Below are 7,568 nucleotides of genomic sequence, written 5' to 3' on the forward strand. Positions count from 1 at the left end.
GTGTATTCCATCCCTGGGAACTGCTTTCAAGGCAGAAGCAGATGCAGTCCAGCAGGATGAGACTTTTCATCTAAAACTAACCTCATAGATATGAGATGATAGAAATAGCAGTGGGGAAATATTAGAGGCAGGAATAGAATATTGGGGGCTAGCTATGCTTATGGAAAACATTAATCATGCTCTGTTAATTAGGATTGCCTTGTGTTGGTTCAAGAAAGGTCATTCTGACCTGGCTGGGAGTTGTATGCCCCTGGGACCTGGGAGTCAACCTTGGACCTGGGAGTCAACCATGGAATGTGGTCCATTCCCATGGAAAGATTAACAACCTTGTTGCCCAAACAATGGAGTCCCACCCAAGCCTCCTACTTATTCATGCCTGTCATTCCTGCTTCCCCATATCATACATATAATTCATATTTCCCTGTGTAATCTGTGTCTTACCTTTCATAACCAGCTGGCTTATGAGGGGCTGCAGAGGAAATTTTTGTGGATGACCTGCTGTTCTCCCATACTGCTGGCATTATTGGAATACACACTCATATATAATTTAAAAAATAATCTAGAAAAATGATAAAAAATAAAATTTGGTTGACGAAAAAGATATCGAATCTTGTATGTTCATAATAATAATTCTTAATATATCCTATAAAAGGCTAATATGCAAATCAATTTAACAGTGGAACAACCGGTTGCTATGAGGGGCACTGACCATCAGGGGGCAGACACTCAATGCCGGAGGTGCCCCTTGGTGGTCAGTGCACTCCCACAGGGGGAACACCACTCAGCCAGAAACCCTAAGCCAGACTCATGGCTGGTGAGCAAAATGGTGGTGGCGGGAGCTTCTCCAATGTCTGCAGCAGCACTAAGGATATCTAACTGCCTAAGGCATCAGTCAGACAGCCCCCAAGGGCTCCCAGACTGCTAGAGGGTGCAGGCCAGGCTGAGGGACCCCCCCCCCCCTCCAGTGCACAAATTTTGTGCACCAGGCCTCTAGTAATTAAATAAAGGTAACAACAATGTTTACCTGAAAGACCATATTAGAATGGAACATTTTCTATATCCTCTCCATATGTGAAAATACAATATCAGTTAGCATTAGATGGCTTAGTAAAAGTTAATAAAATATTCTTTTTAATACATTTTTATTTATTTCAGAGATGAAGGGAGAGAAAGAGAGATAGAAATATCAATGATGAGAAGGAATCATTGATCAGCTGCCTTCTGCACCGCCCCCCCATGAGAGATTGAGCCCACAACACATGCGTGTGCCCTTGACCGGAATAAAAACCGGGACCCTTCATTCTGCAGGCCGATGCTCTCTATCCACTGAGCAAAACCAGGTAGAGGAGTAAAATATTTTTATAAAACAGGAAATGCGTTCCCTTATTAGAAAAATGTACATGCAGCCCTCGTCAAGTAGCTCAGCTAGAGAGTTGTCGTGCTACCCCAAGGTTGCAGGTGAGATTCCCAGTCAGGACACAAGTAAGAGGCAATCAATGAATGCATAGATGAGTGAAATAATAAATCAATGTTTTCTTTTTGTCTCTAAAATCAATTTTTGAAAAGTGAAAATAGTTTAAGGGAGCTCTGAGATGACATCGGGCATAACAACATTTGTGTTATAGGGTAGCAGAAGAGAAGAAAGAAAGCAAAGAATTGGAACCTTTTTAAAAAAATAGTTACTGAAAATTTCCATAATCTGGCAAAAGAAAATAGACAGAAGTCCAGGAAGTACAGACAGTCCCAAACAAGATGAACCAAAGGCCTATTTTAAGACCCATCATAATTAAATTGCCAAAGATCAAAGACAAAGACAATCTTAGAGGCAGTAAGAGAAAACCAGCTGGTTACATACGAGGGAAAGCCCATAAAAGTATCAGCTTGTACAGGGATGTACCCACAACCAAGGTGCACACCCTTGGCCTGAATCAAACCTAGGACCTTTCAGTCTGCAGACTGACACTCTACCCACTGAGACAAATCGGCTAGGGCAAGCCTGGATATTTTTACTGATGAGAGAGAGAGACATCAATGTGGAAGGAAAACATGAATTGGTTGCCGCCCACACCTACACGACCAGGGATGGAACCAGCAACATGGGTTTGTGCCCTGACAAGGACTCAAACTGGCAACTTTTCTGTGCTCAGGACAATGTCCAACCAACTTAGCCACACTGGCTAGGGCCGGCATGGAATATTACTAGTAATGATAAGACTTACAACCAAGATTACCCTACCCAGTGAGACTATAATTCAGAATTAAAAACAAAAAACAGATAAAGACTTTCCCAGACAAGAAAAAGGTAAAGATGTTCAGTGCCATTAAACCAGTTTTACAAGAAAAGTTAAAGGGCCTTACTTAAAAACAAAAGAAAATATTAAAAATATGAATAATAAAATGTTAATTAATTATTGTTCCCATAGCAAGAATTTATTTTATAATTATTAATCATACTTGAACACCTCCAGTATAAGCTCTAAAAATCTATTTGAATCACTCGATATAATAGACCTTGTAATATTCCTACCAACACTGGGAAGAAGCAAGCCAAACAATAATTTAATACATGCAATGTATCGATAAAATATGTGATTTCTCTGAGAGGCACTTGTGTCCAGAATATTGAAAATATTTTATACTTTATTTTAAGTTGCAATGATTGCATACATTTTATTCATTAAAAACCTGAGACTAAAATAAAGTGAATAAATATTTAAAGGTGACAAACTTGGGGAGAGGAAGTGCTGCATCTAGAAAGATACCCAAGAGGAACCACCCAAAGGACTTCTCATAGGATTTCTGTTCCCCAGAAAAGATCCTGGAAAGAGAGGCACAAAAAGTTTATGCAAATTACACCCAGGTGGTTATTAGCTACCTGTAAATACACACACACACACACACACACACACACACACACAAAATATACTTTTTAATAACAGCTATTCATTGACTCTGGGAAAATAAACAATTAAAATTTGTATCTCTTCTATCAAAAAAAAAAAAGGGTCAATGGGCACACAATAAATCACTTGTGTAAAGTCACATCACCAAAAGCAAAACTTAATACAGTCAGGAGCCACATAACAACATATGCTCAATAACAGACCCCATATAGGATGGTAGACCCATAAGATTAAAATGGATTTGGAATAAAAAAATAAAATCCCTAGGAATAAATTTAACCAAGGAGGTAAAAGACCTGTACTCAGAAAATTATAATACACTAAAGAAAGGAATTGAAGAAGATACAAATAAATGCAAGTAAATACTATACTCATGGATAAGAAGAATTAACATCATTAAAATGTCCATACTACCCCAGGTGATCTATAGATTCAGTGCAATTCCTATCAAAATGCCAATGACATTTTCCACAGGACTGGAATAATTCAAAATGTGCCCCTAGCTGGTTTGGCTCAGTAGATAGAGTGTCAGCCTGCAGACTGAAGGGTCCTGGGTTTGGTTCCGGTCAGGGGTACATGCCCAGATTGCAGGCTCAATCCACAGTGCAGGGCATGCAGGAGGAAGCCGACTGATGATTCTCTCTTATCATTGATGTTTCTGTTTCTCTTCCTCTCCCTTCCTTTCTGAGATCAATAAAAATATATTTTAAAAAATAATAGTAATTCAAAATTTTATATGAAACCACAAAGGACCCCAAATAACCATAGCTATCTTGAGGAAGAATAACAAAGTCAGAGATACCACATTAACTGATATCAAATTATACTACTAAGCTATAGTAATCAAACCAGAATGGTATCAGCATAAAAACAGACATATAGAACAATGGAAGAGAATAGAGAGCCCACAAATAAGTCCACACTTTTATGGTAAATTAATATATGACAAAGGAGACAAGTACACACAATGGAGTAAAAACAGTGTATTCAATAAATGCTGTTGGGAAAATTGGAAAATGCGTGCAAAAAAATGAAACCTAGACCACATTCTTACACAATATATACAAGAAAATAAACAATCCAATTAAAAGATGGCAGATGACCTGAATCTCCAAAGAGGATGTACATTACAGATGGCCAACAGACATATGAAAAGATGTCCAGTGTCACTGTTCATCAGAAAAATACAAATTAAAACTAAAACTGTGCCCTAACTGGTTTGGCTCAGTGGCTAGAGCATTGGCCTGCAACTGAAGGGGCTCAGGTTCGATTCCGGTGAAGGGCATATCCCCAGTAGGGGGTATGCAGGAGGCAGCTGATTGATGTTTCTCTCTCATCAATGTTTCTAACTATCCCTCTCCCTTCCTCTCTGTAAAAAAATCAATAAAATATATTTAAAAAAAAACAAAACTAAAAGTGTTTCCATTTGTTGTACCATCATTCCGCAAAGGGTACAGGTTCAATCCTGGTCAGGGCACATACCCTGGTTGTAGGTTGGATCCCCAGTTGATGGTACAGGAGGCAACTGATTTCTCTCTCTCTCTCTCTCATCAATAAACAAATCCTCGGTTGAGGATTTCAAGGAAAAAAACATAATGGGCTATCAACTCACACTTGTCAGAAAGGCTATCATCAATAAATCAACAAACAACAAGTGCTGGTGAGGATGGGAGAAAAGGGAACCTTCATTAACTATTGGTGAGAATGAAGATTGGTGTAGCTACTATGGAAAAACAGTATGGAGGGTCCTCAAAAAATTAAAAATGGAAATGCCTCGTTGACCCAGTAATTCCACTTCTGGGTATATATCTGAAAAAACACAAAACACTAATTTAAATGAATATATGTTCATTGCAGCATTATTTACAATAGCAGATATGTGGAAGCAACCCAAGTGCCTATCAATAGACAAGTGGAACCCTAACTGGTTTGGCTTGGTGGATGGAGCATTGGCCTGCGAACTGAAGGGTCCTAGGTTTGATTCCCGTCAAGGGCATATACCTTGGTTGCAGGCACATCCCCAGTGGGGAGTGTGCAGGAGGCAGCTGAACTGATGTTTCTCTCTCATCAATGTTTCTGATTCTCTATCCTTCTCCCTTCCTCTCTGTAAAAAAATCAATAAAATGTATTAAAAAAATAGACAAGTGGATAAAGAAGAAGTGGTACATATATACAATGGAGTATTACTTGGCCGTAATAAAAAATGAAACCTTAACTTTTGCAACAGCATGAATGGACTTAGAGGTTAAACTCAGTGAAATAAGTCAGACAGAAAGATAATTACCATATGATTCGAATTATATGTGAAATCTAAAGAAAAAAATCAATGACGAAACAAAATAGAAAGACTCATAGAGATCAAACTGATGGTTGCCAGAGGAGAGAAGGTTTGGGGGCTGGATGAAATGGTGAAGGGATTAAGAAACACAAAATGGTAAGATTAAAAATGGCGGCAGAGTACTAGTAAGTTGATATTGCACAGACATGGTCCCGGAACAAACTTGAAGAGCAACTAATATACAGAAAAACTTCCTGAATAATCAATGGAAGATTTGCTGGAGAGAACCCTAATCCTTGGGTGGAAGTAGATGGGCTTAATGATAAAAGCACGAGAATGGAAGATTGGGTTTAGGAGAGAGAAATCTGTTTGACTGGAATCACTTAAAATAAACTCAGGGATTGAAGGAAGAAATATATTCTCACACACAGCAACTAATGATTTCAGGTAAGAACTGATCTTGTAACCAAGAAGCTGCTTAGCTGGCTTCATTTTTTTTGAGCTTCCAAATCTGGAGGAGCAGTTGTCCAGCTGAGCTCTGACTGGCTGCAGGTTGGGGGAAGGCCTTCTCTTGGCAGCTGGAATTAAAAGGTCAGGGGACTTGCAGGACTCATAGGCCACCAGCAAAGTGAGGACTGAGATTTCCGGGGCATCCACTTCTCACTGCAGAGCCCAGCTTCCCGAAGAAACCCACCTCAGTCCAGTGCTTCATTCGGGGCCCACTGGCGGTTGAAGCAGCTCTGGCAGGACTCCCGGCAGAAATCAATGATCCCATCTGTCTGGATGACCTGAGAGCCTGTCACTATCGAAGGTGAGCACAATGTCCGTCACTCCTGCATCCAGCAGTCCTGGGCTGATCTACAGGACAGGTTCCCTTGCCCTGTGTGTTGTCACTCATGTGAAGAGAGGCATGTGAGGAGCAACACCCAGCTGGGAAGGATGGTGGTCATCACCAAGCTCCTCCAGACCACCAGGGGCAAGAAGAGACAGGAAGAGGGGCTTGTGGGACAAGCAGAAGGTCCTGACCCTCTTCTGAGAGGAGGACCTAGAGCTGTAGTGTCCCCTGTGCACTCAGCCCCCTGGCCACCAGGAGAGGCCTATGGAGGGGCCAGCCTGTCATCACAAGCAAAGGCTCAGCAGCTACATTGAGCCCCTGAAGAAGCAGGTGGCAGACGTTCAGAAATTAATAAGCATTCAAAGCAAAAACCTCTTAGAATTTAGAGAGAAGATGTAAAACCAAAGGCTAGAATTATTCTCTGAATTTGAGCACCTCAGGCGGTTTTTAGAACATGAGCAAGAAGCAGATCTTTCAAGATTAGCTAATGAAGAAAAGGCTCTTGAAAAGAAACTCAGCGCTAATATAACTGCATTTCCAAAGTACAATTCCACATCCAAAGACCTACTAAGTAAGGTAGTAGAGTGCACTGCGCTGAGGGAAGTGGAATGGCTGTTTATTTATCTTCCGTGACTTCGCTTTCATGCTCCTCCTCCAGCCTAAATAAGCTTTCTGGAGTGCCCCACAAAATCACTCTTTTATCTTTTCAGAATCCAACTCATGTTTCAAGATCCCAGCCAAACAAAACTTATTCTCCGTAAAACTTGTCTAGACAAGTGTTTTATTTCTACTTGAAAACTCCTATGAAACATACTGCCCTTAATATTTAGTTGCAATATTTCTCATGCTGCCCTGTATTATTTTGCAAGACTACATTGAAGGTGTTGAGCCTACAATACAGTGTCTGTTCCCTGTCTCTCATTTGATGTTCAATAAACACATGCCTATATCAAAGACACTGTCCAATGGATCGCACAGGAATTATAAGTCCATACAAATAGGACCCATCATTCTCTAATTCACATCTGCAAGTGAAAGGGGAAGGGAAGATGCCTCCTGAAGACAAATAATTTCATTTCCCCCATTAATAACTACATTTCTACCTGCAGAACAAATCTCTTGTTTTTGCCCACACCAAATCTCTTCTCTCTTCTTTTGTGACAATAACTATTTTTGTGGGGGACCCACCATCTACCTCTGCATTAAGTCTCAATGGGAACATCTTTCAACACTCTTCTCCCTCCTCTGGCCTAGGGATGGTCATGGAACTAAAGAGATCTGGGCAATTCAACTCTGTGGGCAGTAAAGCCAAGAGAGACCCTGGTTAACACAGATCCACTCCAGGGCAGACCCTGACAGAACTTGAGCTGCCCTTGTTGGGTCCTTTCAGAGGCCTGTGTTCATCTGCCCATTGCAGAGAGAAATGCCTGCCTTCCTTACATTAGCCAGAGTTGGTTTCTCTGCTTGCAAACAATTAACCTCCACTAAAAGCCTTCACCTTTTTGAAGTCACTGAAGTGTCCGGGCCTATGACATGGCAGATCATTTTTAGC

The 7,568-nt window shown here is 40.7% G+C and overlaps 1 pseudogene; it reads left to right on the plus strand.

Annotated features, from left to right (window-relative positions):
• The first annotated feature begins 1,373 nt into the window (after positions 1 to 1,373).
• Positions 1,374 to 6,649, plus strand: LOC139011457 (tripartite motif-containing protein 75-like; annotated as a pseudogene).
• The last annotated feature ends 919 nt before the right edge of the window (positions 6,650 to 7,568 follow it).

This window comes from Myotis yumanensis, unplaced genomic scaffold (genome assembly GCF_028538775.1).
Source record: "Myotis yumanensis isolate MYYU_CA2020_CCGP unplaced genomic scaffold, mMyoYum1.0.hap1 SCAF_5, whole genome shotgun sequence".
Classification (NCBI taxonomy): Eukaryota; Metazoa; Chordata; class Mammalia; order Chiroptera; family Vespertilionidae; genus Myotis; species Myotis yumanensis.